General features: G+C 36.6%; 1 protein-coding gene across 9 annotated transcripts in view; it reads left to right on the forward strand.

The window, feature by feature from the left end:
- DLGAP1 (DLG associated protein 1) overlaps positions 1-16,951 on the forward strand; it is a 906,793-nt gene that overhangs the window by 281,360 nt on the left and 608,482 nt on the right. Inside the window, exon 1 of one of the 9 annotated variants that reach the window (XM_046025112.1) lies at positions 13,066-13,084. The exons of the other annotated variants lie outside the window; for them this stretch is intronic. The gene's annotated coding sequence lies outside the window, so the exon portion shown is untranslated. Of the gene's footprint in view, positions 1-13,065; positions 13,085-16,951 lie in introns of those variants that run through there. 9 annotated transcript variants of the gene reach the window in all.

Below are 16,951 nucleotides of genomic sequence, written 5' to 3' on the forward strand. Positions count from 1 at the left end.
TGTCATGGGGCATGAAGGACAACCCACCAGTGGATAATGGCAAATCCACTGCAAAGATGCAGGCAGAGTATGGGTTTTCTGTGTTCTGATTTTCTTATTCCTAAGGTTCATCTTCTGTTTGCAAACTCGCTTGCTCATCTTTGAGTGTGACATCTGCTGTAGAGAATAGGGTTGTCCTTATAAAATCAGTCTTCTATGAAAAAAAACAGTTCTATCTGATCTTTTTTTTTTAATTTTATTATTATTTTTTTATTTATTTATTTACAGCATAACAGTGTTCATTGTTTTGGCATCACACCCAGTGCTCCATGCAGTACGTGCCCTCCCTATTACCCACCACCAGGCTCACCCAACCTCCCACCCCCCACCCCGCCCCTTCAAAACCCTCTGGTTGTTTTTCAGAGTCCATAGTCTCTCATGGTTCATCTCCCCTTCCAGTTTCCCTCAACTCCCTCTCCTCTCCATCTCCCCATGTCCTCCATATTATTTGTTATGCTGCACAAATAAGTGAGACCATATGATACTTGACTCTCTCTGCTTGACTTATTTCGCTCAGCATAATCTCTTCCAGTCCCATCCATGTTGCTACAAAAGCTGGGTATTCATCCTTTCTGATGGAGGCATAATACTCCATTGTGTATATGATGATTGAAAAATAAAGTCATCAGAGGTAGCATACACTTTCCCTCTTTCATCATTTTTAGAATGATGACGATGCAATGGGGGCAGCAAGCATAACATATTTGAAGCTTCTGCTTACTGCTCTCTGTAGGTTTAAGAGTTGGTAAAGATGCATTTGGTCCCTCCAGTGCCTTGTTTTTTTCATCGGGTTGTTTTTCATGAGGCAAAAATGATTTTTATACCCTTATATTCTATGTTTCATAAATCTTGGATGGAAATTGCTTAATTTAAGAACCTTCAAATGCACAACAGACTATCTGTGATAAAAGTTTGCTACATTTCTATACCATATTGTTCCTCTAAAAAGTTAATCATTAGTGATGGGGGCAATTTTTAAAAATTTTTTTTTCTTCAAATGATATTTGTGAGTTAAAGTAAAATAACCCTATAAATTGTTACATAATGGAAGCCATCCTAAAATCTCAAAACTGACATATAAATGAATTTTATTAAATATAAAGGCAGAGTTACAATTTAAAATGGCTAGAGGTAGAGTTTTTCATTGCTAGATGTTGACTCAGAGATAATATAAATCTAGATAATATCAAGTAAAATGCTAGGACATGTTATATATATATATATATATATATATATATATATATATATGGCCTTTGGTATCAGTTCTAAACAATGTTAAGATTGTATTGGCCTTGAATTTACAATTCCAATTTGATAAAATTTTTTATATGCAGCAAAGTTAATGGTTTAGTGATTGAAAATCACACATATATATCTATATCTATCTATCTATAAATATATATATACACACACACATACATATCTTAATCCTTTTGTTTTCTATATTTTTCACCAACATTAGGAGCTTTTTCCAAAACTTCAGCTTCAGTTTGTGGAGATCAAGCAACACTCCTTAACATAATAGTTGCTGAAAATTAATCTTCTCTACATCTATATTATTCTTTTAAGTTTTGAGACTCTCACTTTGGTCCCAAGCCATTGAAAATTCTTGATGGGGATGTTTTTGAGTTTGCCTGGACTTCAAAAATGCACTAAAAACAAAAAAGTCGAGGAGCCAGTATAGAAGAGAATATACAAGACTCTGGCTTTCAGCTTTGGTTCAAACAAATTTCCCTCCTCACATTCATTCATTCTTTACCTAACCAGTATTTATAAAACAGTAGCAAAAGACATCTTCAAATATCACCAGAACATCCATTTATAAAATCCTACAAATATAGTTATTGCTATAATCATGTCCTTTTTTTTAATGAAAAACTGTACAGCTATTTAATTTTATTTGTTGTCAAATTAATCTCTTCTTAGATTCCAGGATTGAAATTGGTGTTAGTCCAGTGTTTGAGTCTTTTTTTTCCCCCCCAAAGCTCTTGTTTCTGGGCAGTTTCACAGTCATAATATTGGCTCACTTTAGTGCAAGTACAAACCCCCCCTAAGCCTTTATATTTGGATGGAACAGATTGAAGAGGTGAGTTATTAACGTATCTCGACTGATGTTTTCATTTTTGACCTAGTTCCGATAATGTATGCATGATTTGGAAAACATGGAAAAAATGAGATAAAAAATGAATCTACCCAGAGCTGGCGGGGCCCCAATACTGAATTCCAGGCCACGCCTGCATCCAGCTCAGGCTCTTCTCTGCAGCGTGCCCCCAAGAAGCCATATTGTCAGAGCAGAGAGCCTGGCGACCACGGAGCCCTCAGCACTTCTCCCTGGAGTCCGATGATGCTGTTCCCTGGCTGGCTCATCAGCGCAGGCAGTATCCTGCACAAATGCCACACAGAAACTCAAAGTGAACATCCCTAGGGGGAAATGTGAAAATCTCCTGTACCTTATAGCTTTACATCAGCCTTTAAGGGCAAGCTGATTAAGATGTCTTTTCCTGGAATTGGGATCATTAGTGCCTTTCTTCAGTGAGAAGTTGTTTCCTGTCTCTGCCTTTCTTCTCACATGCAGCTCATTAACAACTTCAGTCCACTCTGTCCAGAATATAGTCTGAATTCCTCCCAAACCTATAGGACCCCTGATCTGGTGTCTGCCACACCTTTAACCCCGCCTCAGTTTACAGCAGCTACATTGGCCTCATTTCGTTCTCTTTTCCCATTTTAGGGAACCCTGGCTCTTCCCTTCGCCAGCAACTTGCATTCTCCAGATCTTCCCTTGGCTGCCTTCCCTTGACTTCAAGGTTACTTCCTCTCAGGGGCACATAAAATGTTATAGGATCATAGGAATAGCGAAGATCAACAGCTTCTCTTTTTACAAAGTCTTTTCCGGCTGTGTCCTTCTAATACGATGTGATGCTTTAAGGAGCAGTGTCAGAGAAACTTCAAATTTGTTGGGGTTACAGGGTAAATGTGTTCCCATGATAGCTTCTGCTTATAAGGATTAAATTTCTTAATGTTACTCTGTTACACTATCTAAGAACTGGCTGTTTAGGGGAGAAGAACAAGTTGCAGTTGTTATCAAATGGTATGTTTCTAAAATCTGCATTCCTTCTCTGAGTGGTGCACTTGAGCGATCTGTGAGTGTTCAGGTTGAGGACCACTCTGCTTTCTCTCAGTCCACTGACTCATCAGGCACTTTAGACTGAAGAGAAATTCAAACCAAAGCTTGTGGGTGTTTAAATGTTCCCTCTCCCCCAGGACAGTAGGAGATGGATTAGACACAGAACGCCCCTCCCTCCCATGTAGGATACATGAGAGCTTTTTAACTGTCAGAAAAAGAAACAATATCCCAAACCAAATATGTTGTTGAAGTTAATTTTGTTACCTAAAGTTGATTATTCCTCCCCCCTATCATCTCTTTACAATGAATTCCTGTGTTACTTTTTGTTTGGTGATGATTTAGAAATATCAATAAGTAAATTTTAAAAATACTGAGTGTCTGTGTGCTGTGCCCTGAGCTAAGTTTGGGGATAGATGCAAGCTTGAGGCATCCATGGAGCTTGCTTTCCATTGGAAGAGGTAAAAAGCAAATGGGTAATTCTATAGATTACTGTAACACTGTTGGCTAAGTGCTCTAGAGGAAATGTGGAACATTGTCATCTTAGCAGAGTGTAAGAGGTATCCTAATCTACTCTGCAGACCTCACAGTGTGCTTCCCTAAGCAAGTATCATATAAGCTGGGTCCTGAAGAATGAAATTCAGAAAAGGGGAGACAAAAGTAAACTTTGTGCTTGGAGCCTTTGAAGGATTTTAAGCACACATGTGACGTGATCACATTGCACTTAAGGACGATTGCTGTGGGGACTCTGTGGAGAATGGATTAGATAGGAGGGAAATGAAAACCGAGAGAATAGTTAGGAAGCTATTAAAGTTGCCTGGGAAGGAGATAGTGGTGGTTTAGATAAGGTAAGGGTATTGGAGATGGAGAGAGCAGATATATTTTTTAGTTATAATTAAATCTTATGGAAGCACTATATGGGGACTTGCAGAATTCTGATTACTAGTGTATCTTTGGTTTTCATCATTTAGCATTCAGGCTCTATTTAAAGTAAAATTTGTATAAAAACTTCTTTGATATGAATTGTTAGGTTGAACATTTAGAAATACACTTTCGTTATTGGATCTCATGGAGTAATCATGGGATTCGTGATGCAGTCATGAAAGGCACAGAAGTAAATGTAAAACTGAGGGAAAATGTCATTTTCCATCTGTCATGGCATGTGTATTTTGATGTACTAAGTGTAAAAAAAAATAGTTGTTTAAAGAAAAATAATTTCAAATGTACCTCCATGAGGTAAAAAAACATTTGTAACTATTGGTAAGAAGGTATATGATAAGTAGATTCTTTGTAGATATTTCCTCTTTCCAAATTAAGAGAATAACAAGATTTTTATACACTATTAGTTTCTTATTTAATGTTTTTCACATAAGATTAATGTGCTTTGAAACACTTCAAGTGAAAATAGTTATTCTCAAATAATTTTCTCTGTTCCAAGGATAATTTAGCATTATTTCTAGAAAAGAAATTTAAAACTTATATTTTATTTTATCATTTTTTTAAAGATTTTATTCATTTATTTGACAGACAGAGATCACAAGTAGGCAGAGAGGCAGGCAGAGAGAGAGGAGGAAGCAGGCTCCCTGCATGAGCAAATAGCCCGATGCAGGGCTTGATCCCAGGACCCTGGGATCATGACCTGAGCCAAAGGCAGAGGCTTTAACCCACTGAGCCACCCAGGCGCCCCACTTTACTTATATTTTAAAGAAAAGAAAACTTCGGTCCTCAGAACTTCTGTGATAGCAAACTGACTGCTCTTTCTTCATAGCTCCACATCTGGAGACAAAGTTTCACTGAAAATTCATAATCTGTGAAGTAAGCAACAATTTTTTTGTTTTATTTTAGTTTTATTTTTTTAAGTTTTTATTTAAATTCAGCTAACACAGTATAGTATTTACTTTTTACGTATATTTTGCTTTTTTAGAATAGTTTTAGACTGGCAGAAAGCACAGAAAGTTTCCATATAGCTTCTGTTCCAAACATAGGTTATCCTTTTATTAACATCTTGCATTAATGTGGTACATTTTTTCACAATTGGTAGCCTTTTTTGATACATTAATATTAATTAAAGTCCATGGTTTACATTAGAGTTCACTCTTTGTGTTGTATGTTATGAGTTTTGACAAATGTGTAATGTCACATATTCACTGTTATAAAATCATACAGAATAGTTCCACTGCCCTAAATATCCCCTGCATCCCATGTACTCATCCCTTACTCTTTCCCCCTGAACTCTTGGCAACCACGTGTCGTTTTACTGTCTATTCATTTTGCCTCTTCCAGAATGTCATATAACTAAAATCATAGTGGCTTTTTAAGACTGGCTTCTTTCATTTAGAGATATGTATGTAAAGTTCCTCCATGTCATTTTTGTATAGTTTCACCCCTCATTTCTTTTCATTGCTGAGTAATACTCCACTGTATGGGTGTACCACAGTTTATCCATTCACCTGCTGAAGGACACCTTGGTTGCTTCCAGTTTTAGCACTCACAATCTTCTGTGAAGGTTTTTGTGTGGACATTACTCTTCAGCTAATTTGGGTGGATACCTAGGAGTACAGTTGCTGCATTGTTTTGTGAGACTGTGTTAAGCTTTATACAAGAATTGCTGAACTTTGTTCCTTTGTAAGGAGTGGCCACCCTGCATTCTGTTCAGTAATGAATGAGAATTCTTGTTACTTCATAAGGTCTGTGTCTAGATGCATTTGTTTGTGTATGGATGACCAGTTGTCTCAGCACCATTTGTATAAAAGTTTGTCCTTTCTCCATTGAATTGTCTGTGGTCTTTGTAAAAAATCAGTAGACTACCTTTGTGCAGGTCTGTTTCTGGACTCTGTTCTGTTCTAGTCAACTGTTTATCTCCTCTTTTAGGACTACCACACTGTTTTGATGCCTGTGGTTTCATAGTAAGTCTTCAAGTCAGTTGGTGTCATTTCTGTAATTTTGTTTCTCCTTCAAAATTGTGCTATCTGCATATTTTGCATTTTTATGTAAACTTCAGAATCAGCTTGTCACTATCCATAAAATAATTTCTTAGGATTTTGATTGGGATTCTGTCAAATCAATAGATGATATTGGGGAAAACTTAGCACCTTAATATTTTTCAGTCTCTTATTTATTTAGCTCTTCTTTGATTTCTTGCATCAGAGTTTATAGTTTCAATGCTTGTATTTTAGATGATGTATTATAGAAAATTCCTAAACCTAAAATGATAGAACTTTATTAAGACATACTTTTAAACTACTACTATTTTTTTAAGTAATACTCTCCAATAATCAAAACAAAGTCAAAAGAACTAGTTGAAGTATCTGGGGAGGTCTTATTGTTAACAAGAATTAACAAAAACAGGGGCGCCTGGGTGGCTCAGTGGATTAAGCCACTGCCTTCGGCTCAGGTCATGATCTCAGGGTCCTGGGATCGAGCCCCGCATCGGGCTCTCTGCTCCGCGGGGAGCCTGCTTCCTCCTCTCTCTCTGCCTGCCTCTCTGCCTACTTGTGATCTCTCTCTCTGTCAAATAAATAAATAAAATCTTAAAAAAAAAAAGAATTAACAAAAACAGTTTCAGTAATTTTTATGCATAAAATACTACATAACTGATGACAAAAAGTCTAGTTGCGTAGCATTCATTATATGAAGATGTCTTTCAGAAATAGTGCAATTTTTTATTTTTGGTAGTAAGATTCCTGGATATTTATAATATTTGATCCCCTACAAATTGGAAAGGAACCCAAAATAGAAAAAGTAATAGTTCATAATTTTTGAGAGTCTTTACAATGAGATGAACTTTAATATAACTAAATGTGAAATAGTAAATCATTGACAGCAATGTCATTTAAAAATATCTGCAAAGATATTATTTCTGCTAAAGAAATTCAGTCACTAAAAGGTCTACCAAGTGAATTTATTTGATTTAACTTAGCCTGTCAACAACTTTAAATGATGTTTTGCACTGTTGCAAAGAGAATCTGAAGTAACCTGTATGAATAAATCCAATTGGAAAATACTGCCTAACATAGGTTGGTTTTCAATAAATTTTTAAAATTGAATGAAAGACTGTTTTGAATTAACAAGTAAATGAAGACAAAAGAAAGTATTGACAGTTCTAAAATGAAACTGATTAACATACGGAAATAAGAACTCAAAAATGCATGCCATATTTTTCCAAAAAATTACCAGAATTATCTTTTTATTGATCAGAACAAGGAAGATCATTGATCAGAACAATGTCCTTTAGATGTGAAGCCTAGTTACATAATTTATTCTAGAACACAACTAAATTATTGATTTAATTAAAAATAACTTTAATTATTTCATAAGAAGTGTTAGTCTCTTTATTCAAATTTTGAGGAAAATCATTGTGCATTAGCCCAAATTTCAGAGCAACTATATAGAAAATGAATGGTGAGAATTATACTTTACTTCTCATCTAACTGAATTCATATATTCATATGACTATATATGTATGTATTGTGTGTATATTTCAACACAATTTTCTATACATCATAAGTTATAAATACATATATATTTATATATATAACATGTATGTTTTGTATACACACATTAACATACTAAGACTTGAAAAAGGGAATTCCTCTAAAAATAGTTCTAATTCTTAGTACTCAGCACCTAACATCTCCACATAAAACATAAAGTAAGACACTTTCAAGAGAGAGAAAACTTTGAACATAAAATACTTGTTTGGTATTTATATGGGAGCATTGCAGGAACATTCACTCATATCTTATATATATTCACTAAATATTGAAATAATAGTATCCAACAGGCACTGTCCAGGGCCCTGGGAATAAAAAGATAAATAGGGAAAGGATGTCTAGAAAGATATACAATCTAGTGGGAAGACAGAAATATACACAGATCATCAAAATAAACTGAAAATAAATTGAGTGATCTGATATGCATATATTCACAGAACATCAAAGGAACCAGGGCGTTGTCTGTAGGGAAAAATCTGTGAGTGACAGTACTGGAGTGGACTCTGAGTACATATGTTCAGGTCTCAAAATATCCCTGACTTTTGCAGGGTACTTAGAATTACACCATTAAAGCTGCATATACATGATAGTTTGCATTAAAGCATGATGGGACCCCAGGAGGAGAGATCTCTGTGGCAAAATAGGTAGATGCCACTCCTAGCATTAAAAGGGGGCACTTAGGTGGCTCTGTCATTGGGTGTCTGCCTTTAGGTTGGGTTATGATCTGAGAGTCCTGGGATCGAGCCCCAAATTGTACTCCTTGCTCAGCAGGAAGCCTGCTTCTCCCTCTCCCACTCCCCCTGCTTGTTTCCTGCTCTCACTGCGTCTCTCTCTGTCAAACAAATAAAATCTTTAAAAAGCGCAGGTGGTTTCCCTTTTATATTAAAAAAGAAATGACAGAGGACTGTTGAACAAAACCATCATGTCTGTTGTTGAGGGTTAAGTATGATCCCAATTTATGTGAATCCCAATTCATTGTTTGCATTGAGAGGTTTGTCTTCTCTAGGTAAAGTAAAATTATGGTCTGCCAGAGTCCAGTGGGAGAAATCTTATCTTCTGAAAAAAGTCTTATTTTTGTGTGCCATTAACCAGTAAAGACAGCTATCTGGTCTTCCCCTCCCACCTCAAAATGATCCTCATCTCCATATTAACAAATATAAATACTTATTCTGCCATTTGATAATGTTAGGATGGCTATGAATTTTCTTCCCCCAGGGTTTTGCTTCCAGTGTTTAATGTTGTACTATAAACTATGCGGAAGCAAATTTTATGTCTTGATCAATATGAGCAATTAAAAAGTCTTTGTAAAGTGGCTAAGCCTTTGAATTCATTTAATTATTTTAGATCCAATGGGAAAAAAGAAGAAGTTACTTTTTCTCAAATTGTAGCCAGAATTATTTCAAACACTTGAAGGAATTTGTTCTTCAAACCTACAGATTTGCTTTGCGTAAACCAGTTCTATTAGCCTAAAAATAGATTTCTCGTAGAATATTATTAACTCTTCTGTGTGGGCACTTATGCACATTCTGTACTGTCACTCCCTGCATCAAGATAAGAAAATACCTCCGTGTCTCTTTTTTACTGTGAAAGCTTTCTGGAAAAATAAAATTATGACTCCTCAGACCATATTTGATGTGATGAAAAGTAAAGTGTTTTCAGATATTAGAGGTAGACTAAGAAGCAGAATGAATTTTCACATTATGACTAACACTTAGCATTATTAAAGAAATGATTCTAGATGAAACACATGTAAAGATTATTTGATTGACTTCCAAGGAAACCTATATGGAACTTAGTTCTTCTTGGGTTCTAGAAGAAAGGATGAAATCTGTGAATCTTACATTTTTGAAGGAGTGAGGACATGGACTACCTAAGGTTGGCATGGAATTTTAAATTTTAATAGTTTACAAAACTAAAAAACAAGACAAAAAGCTCAGGAAAGTGAAATGACAGTGCAAAAGATATTGGAGACTTAGGTTGATAATATGGCTTTTACCTTGAAATAATTTTTTGTTTCTCTAAACTGTCTACTTTGGGGGAATATGTACATACACACACATAAACAAATATATAAAATATATATAAATATATATCAAATAAGAACATATAAAATATAAGTACATACATAGTATGAAAAATGGAGAAGGGAATCTTCTCTTTGATCTGTTTATTCTCATACCATCTATGAAATCTTGATATGGCCCTCTTCATTCTAAATACGTACTTCTTCAGTTAGCCTTTCACATTAAATCAATTAACAGTCATTCAACTTTCTGCTACAGTTAAAGTTGTCTATTTAAAAAGAAACAACTAGGGAAAATCATTTGCTTGGTAAATACTAAGTTATTTACAAAAGGAACTGATGGCTTTCAGCATGACGTGTATTTAATTTTCTTGCCTAATTAGCTTGCCAAGAATTTGATCTAGTGTATATTTTGTCTCTAAAGAGGTTTTCTTGTTTGTGGGTTCTTGTTTTCTTTTAGTCTATCTTGCAGTTTCTGTTTCTGTAACCATTAGCTGTTAGTATGTCTATGAAGTAATAGAGATTTGTTTATAGCTGCTCTTTCTAAGGGCCTCAACTATGAGCATCTTGATTTGAAAAATCCCTTTCTCCAAACGTTGTTCTCTTCCTCCTACTCTTTATGGCGTGCATTTGGTGTTAACAACTCTTGACAGATAACAGCTTATTGACAGAAAATAGCTCAACACTCTTATTTTCTCAATGCCCTCCCTGTTGTGATCCAGTATTTATAAAGCCAGAATCATAACCCAAAGATCTTGTGCAGGCAGTGATTTGCTGGTAATGTTTCATAACCAACTTTCTGAATACTATGTATGGTATTTGCCTGCATCTGTGGTGTGTTACTTTGTCCATGGTCATCTTCAAGCTACACAGATCCCTGCTCTGGAAAGAGAAGAGCACAATCTCTCCAACCACTACCAGCAGGTCCCAGACCAACCCTAGAAAATAATTTCAAGCAGGAGTTTCTGCAAATCCCTACATCATCTCTTGCACTGGCTCCACTTAGAGCCACATATTACGATATACGTGTTGTTCTTGGTGTTTCTTCTAAAGGAGGAAAAGAACCCCAGTATTGTTGCTATTCCTACTCTCATCACAGTAAGAACTCCCCTGATCTCTTTTCTTGGAGCAAACAGGACATTATCTATCCCAAATTGGCCGCTGTAGATGTGTTTGTTTGTTAGAAGAACACATCAATAAGACCCATGTGAGAAGGAAGAGTGCCAAAATACCAGATACTTAAAAAGGAGGAAAAATTCCAAATAGATTCTAACAAGGGACCGATAAACTAAATTAAAGGGGTTTTTTGGTTTTTGTTTTTTGTCGTGTTTTTTGTTTTTGTTTTTGTTTTTTTGTCCAAATACAGTAGCAAAGATGCTGAGTGGGCCCTTGAAGTTCTATAAGGAGATGAGATAGAGGAGCTTTGGGTTTTGTTATGCATAAAAGTGTTTTTGACCAAGATGATAGTGCTGCTTCTTGTTTGTTGATATACATTCTTATGTCCCAGATAGCCGTTACTGAATTTTCTCCTTTAGACTGTGGTAGTATATTTTTCACCCAACTGTGAAATTAAAAAATTCTCCCTGTAGCAGTTGGATACAGTTTGTTAGTTTGTATCTTATCAAAAACTGCTTAAATGTATCTCTGGTGGCATTTCAATGATAATTAAAAGCAGAATTCCAATGTTTCAGGAGTGAAGAATACATTCAGTTACTCCTTAACTCATCTGGTGAAAAACTTGTCCATCACACAAAGTAACAGAAATCTTGTTCTTTCCATGGTCTTTAATTTTGTCCCACCATTTGTAAATAACTAAGATGAGAGAATGGATTTGATAAATGGGGTCTGTATTTTTTTTTAAAAAAAGATGAAGAATCTAAGACATAAGTCATCTTATTAAGTTAGGTCAAACAATCAAGACTTGGCGGCAAAAGAATATTATTTCATTTTTACCCAAGCCCATCAGTAGCCTCTGTCCATCGGCAAAGGCTCTTGGTGCAAGAACCGCTGGGCACCCTGCAGAATATTCTCTATCTCCGGACTTTTCTTATTTCTAGACTTGATTGCACACCCTTGCAATTGCCTCCTAAAGCAGAAGTCAGAACATTTAACTTCCCAGTAACCACCTGCATAAGACCAGTCCCTCCATTACTACTTTCTGGTTAGAGGTGATTTCTCCTGTCTCTGAATATACCTAGACTCTGTTAATTTAAAAAAAAAAATTCACCATGTAAAAAAATATATATATATGTGTGAGAGAGAGGAAGGGAGGGAACACAAATGATAAAGCAAAGGGGGAAAATGTATTAATATTTATACAGGTGAATCTGGGTAAAATGTATGAGTATTCTTAGTACTATTTGTTTTTTTTTTGTTTTTTTTTTTTTGATTTATAATTTTTTTTCCCCTTTTTATTAATTTTTTCAGCGTAACAGTATTCATTCTTTTTGCACAACACCCAGTGCTCCATGCAAAACGTGCCCTCCCCATCACCCACCACCTGTTCCCCCAACCTCCCACCCCTGACCCTTCAAAACCCTCAGGTTGTTTTTCAGAGTCCATAGTCTCTTATGGTTCGCCTCCCCTCCCCAGTGTCCATAGCCCGCTCCCCCTCTCCCAATCCCACCTCCCCCCAGCAACCCCCAGTTTGTTTTGTGAGATTAAGAGTCATTTATGGTTTGTCTCCCTCCCAATCCCATCTTGTTTCATTTATTCTTCTCCTATCCCCCTACCCCCCCATGTTGCTTCTCCATGTCCTCATATCAGGGAGATCATATGATAGTTGTCTTTCTCCGATTGACTTATTTCACTAAGCATGATACGCTCTAGTTCCATCCACGTCGTCGCAAATGGCAAGATTTCATTTCTTTTGATGGCTGCATAGTATTCCATTGTGTATATATACCACATCTTCTTGATCCATTCATCTGTTGATGGACATCTAGGTTCTTTCCATAGTCTGGCTATTGTAGACATTGCTGCTATAAACATTCGGGTACACGTGCCCCTTCGGATCACTATGTTTGTATCTTTAGGGTAAATACCCAGTAGTGCAATTGCTGGGTCATAGGGTAGTTCTATTTTCAACATTTTGAGGAACCTCCATGCTGTTTTCCAGAGTGGTCTTAGTACTATTTGTATTCTCGCAACTTTTTTGGATTTAAATTTTATTTCCAAGTAAAGAGTTAAAAAAACAAAGAAAAAAAAATCCCTTGAGTACTTGATCCCAGTCAAATGAATTCAGTTATAATTCTCCTCTAGGTGCCATCTGCTCCATCACACCATGTGACCCAGATGATGGTGATATTGTGTTTGGATTAAGCCTTGCAAGGTGTCTACCTCCAGATAGAGCAATGCAGGGGAAGAAGCCAAATATGTGGGGATTTGAGAAAGTGTGAGTCCTCTGAGGTAGGTTGACCAACTTTTCCAGTTCCCTTGGGACAGAAGGGTTTCCCAGACAGAAGAATTCCAGGGCTAATCCCAGGTAAATTGGAATGAGTTGACCATCTACCTTACTTTGGGGGGACTCTGAAGAGATGAGTTTAGCTGATGCCAAGAACAAGCTTCAGGAATGCTGGGAATTGAGGCTTGAGCCAAACCTTGAATTCCAAATGAAGGCATTTTAGCTTCATTCCATGTATAATGGGAAACCAGACAAGTACACTGAACTCTGACAGAATAGAGTTGTATTACAGAAAATCTAAGTTGTATTAAAAGAAAATTAATCATTGATACAATACACATGTGACTGTTCAGACAGGAAGACTATGTCAGAGATCTGTGTGGCTTCGTCGTTCAAAGATTCCCATTGTCTATTCAGTGAAGTCCCAATTCCTTAGCTCAGAATGAAAGAGTTATTTATAGGAACTAGTGTGTATCCAGGGCTGTATTATTGAGTCTCCCAATAATTTGTAAAGTTTGTGTTATCATGTTCAGTTTGCATATATGGGAACTGAAGATCACAGAGATGAAGTGTTTTCCCCAAGGGCACTCAGCAGCATGTGGCAGAATTGGAAATCACACCAATATCTGCCTCCAGATTCCTGCTGTTCTGTCCCAGTTAATCAACCACAGCCTCCCCATAGAAGGTCATGTCCTCTAGCCCCATAGCTCTCACTCCACCTGGATGGGTCCAGCCTCTCCTCTGGTGGGTGTGTTATCCTGAGGCTCCACCCATCTAAACCCTATCCATCCTTCAGTGATATTCCCTCCTTGCAAATTCCTTGATATTAATCCAGGTAGAATTTATTTGTCTCAGCCTCTGAACACCTGGCATTGTATCATTCACATAGTCCTTACTTCTGGACATTACGTGAAAAACAGTGTAATGGGTTACAAAGTATAGATCCTGTTTTCAGACAAGACCTAGGTTAAATTACAGATCTACCCCTGTCGTAGGTAGTATATAATCTTGGTCTGTGAGCCATTATAATATTACATTATTTATAGGATTACCATAACAATTAACAATAGAAGTGTCTGCATGATGACTTAATGTAACATTTGACCATTGTCACCAACTAAATTTTAAAGCTACTAAAGGCAAAATTCCCATTCCATTTTTTTGTTTGATTCCAAGCCCTATGTTTTAAGCATATAAAGTACTCAATAGGGGTGCCTGGGTGGCTCAGTGGGTTAAGCCTCTGCCTTCGGCTCAGGTCATGATCCCAGGGTCCTGGGATCAAGCCCTGCATCAGGCTCTCTGCTCAGCAGGGAGCCTGCTTCCTCCTCTCTCTCTGCCTGCCTCTCTGCCTACTTGTGATCTCTGTCTATCAAATAAAATAAATAAAATCTTAAAAAAAATAAGTAAAATAAGGGTTTTATATAGGGTGCTAGCATTGAAATGGAAATGATTTTTCAGGAAGAATATTGGAAATAAAATTTAAGTATGAAAACATTACAAGAATATGAATAGTAAAAAGAACACTCACATACCTTTTGTTCAAATTTACCTAGATAAATGTTAGTGTATTTCACCCCCTTGCTTTATCATTTGTGTCCTTTCTCTCTCCCTGTCACACATAATATTTTTTTACACAGTGAAGGTTTGAAAGAATTAACATAGTACAGATATGTTCAGAAACTGGAGAAATCACTTCTAACTGGAAAGAAATGATAAAAGACCTGGAGTTAAGAGATTTTATAAATGGTTTGATATGTATTTGATGGGGCAACTAGGGGAAGAATAAAACACCTGAAGTCTTGATTCTAGGATTTATGTACTAAAAGGAACTGTTACTCTTGATTTTATTAAAGATAAAATTATCAAGCTTTTAAAGCCAGATCAGAGAGGGTGAGGCTTCTAAACGTCAGAACTTGGCCTGCATGTCAGTCTGAGCCAAAGTGCCGGTCGTAAGAGCAGTGTGACTTCAAATAAATTACCCTGGACCTCTGTTTCCTCATCTCTCCTAGAATGATGATACTTCCTATAATGAATGTAAAACATTTACCACAGCACCTGCTGTGCAGTCAACACCAAATCAGTAAGAACAACAAAAGTTAGGACTACTTTAACATTAAAGGGAAATGGTCTAGGAATTGGCAGAGAACAGCCTAGGAAGTTTTAGCTCCGTAGCACTTGGCCTTGAGTGTTATAGTCAAAGCGGCTTTTACCCGACACTGAAGCATTTGCAGCTGCTAAGGAACTGTATCATTTAACACATGCACTCTCCTGGCTTTTTTGTTGAAGGAAATGTCATATTTGACTTTAACATGGATTACACTTTTTTCCAAGAATATTTCTTCTAATTTGTCTGTGGTGAAGCAGCTGCCGTTGCTATGCCATCAGCTCTGTTGCTATGGGGAATGCCTTGGGTGTTTGCCAGATTAGGATTGGTTATTTCAGCTCCCTTATGTTCACAGTTGACATTTTTCTATGTTGAATCATGCTGTTTTATCTTAATTCGATGGGTAGGCTCAATAATGGTGATCAGCTCTGAAAAAACTGAAATTAGTTATAAAGCAATCAGACCCTGTCTCTCCATAGAAAACTTAGATTAACAATTCAAGTGGTACGTGTAGGACACATGCACTTACACACATACGTGTGAGACTCAATGGTGAAATACTGAGAAGCTTGCCTGTGTTTAAGACAGGTGACTCTCAAGTCATGAAATTCTGAGAAATCAAAAGGGATGATACACTGGCACTTACGGAGGGAGTTACCATGAACAGAGAAATTACTTCCAATTGGAGGTGACCACATCTTATCAACTTCATTGACAATTGTCAGGATTCACATTAACTGCCATCTGGGAGTCATTCTCCAGAAGAGTAATTCTCTGCTTATGCTTTCAGGATATTTGTCTTTGGTGAAGCTTCCCTACCATCAGATCAACTTTCTAGGGAGCTGTCCTTGCCTCTGTAACATGGTGATGTCGATTGACTATTTCAGACAGTTGCCAAACTTCAAATTGCCAAAATTTGAAACTCTTTGAAAAGAAAAAAGAAAGTCATTATGTGATGATTGTCTCCCTTCTTGATCTTCTTTATCTCAAATGCAAGGAGAAGTAATCTTTGGAAAATAAGATCTAGGAGCTTCTGTACCCGAGTTGCTTAGTCACTAGTCTTATTTAAACAGGACAAAACATGAATTTGTAATTTTTCCAAATATACATTCATGAATGGGCTTGTAAAAGTGATATAAGTTGGCTTAATACTGGAAATCAAGATTTTGTTATTTAGAAGCATATAATGAGCATATTTTGTAATATTTTACGGCACTCATCAACAATAGGAAACACTGGAAGCTGGGTTCATGAGCGAATTTGACATTTTCACAATAAAATTTATTTTAACAAATAACTTAGAATTATTTCCAGAAAAAGCTTATTCTCAACTGCTGAGTGGATTTATCTCAATTGATTGAGATATCAATTGAATATCTCAATAGTTTGGTTATTGATTATATTGATTATCTCAATAATTCCTTTCCTAAAAAATACTGTCTTTACTCTTAACTCTAGAGAACAAACTGATATTTACTAAGGGGAGGTGGGTGAGAGAATGGGTGAAATGAGGGATGGGGATTAAGGAGGGCATTTGTGGTGAGCACCGGGTGGTATATAGAAGTGTTGAATCACTGTATAGTACACCTGAAACTAATATTATACTGTCTGTTAACTATACTGGAATTTAAAACTTAAACTTAAAAAAAATACTGCCCTTCTGTGAGTGGGGACGCCTGGGTAGTTCAGTCGTTAAGAGTCTGCCTTTTGCTCAGGTCATGACCCCAGGCCCCCATCGGGCTCCCTGCTCAGTGGGGATCCTGTCTCT

This window comes from Meles meles, chromosome 12, assembly GCF_922984935.1.
Source record: "Meles meles chromosome 12, mMelMel3.1 paternal haplotype, whole genome shotgun sequence".
Classification (NCBI taxonomy): Eukaryota; Metazoa; Chordata; class Mammalia; order Carnivora; family Mustelidae; genus Meles; species Meles meles.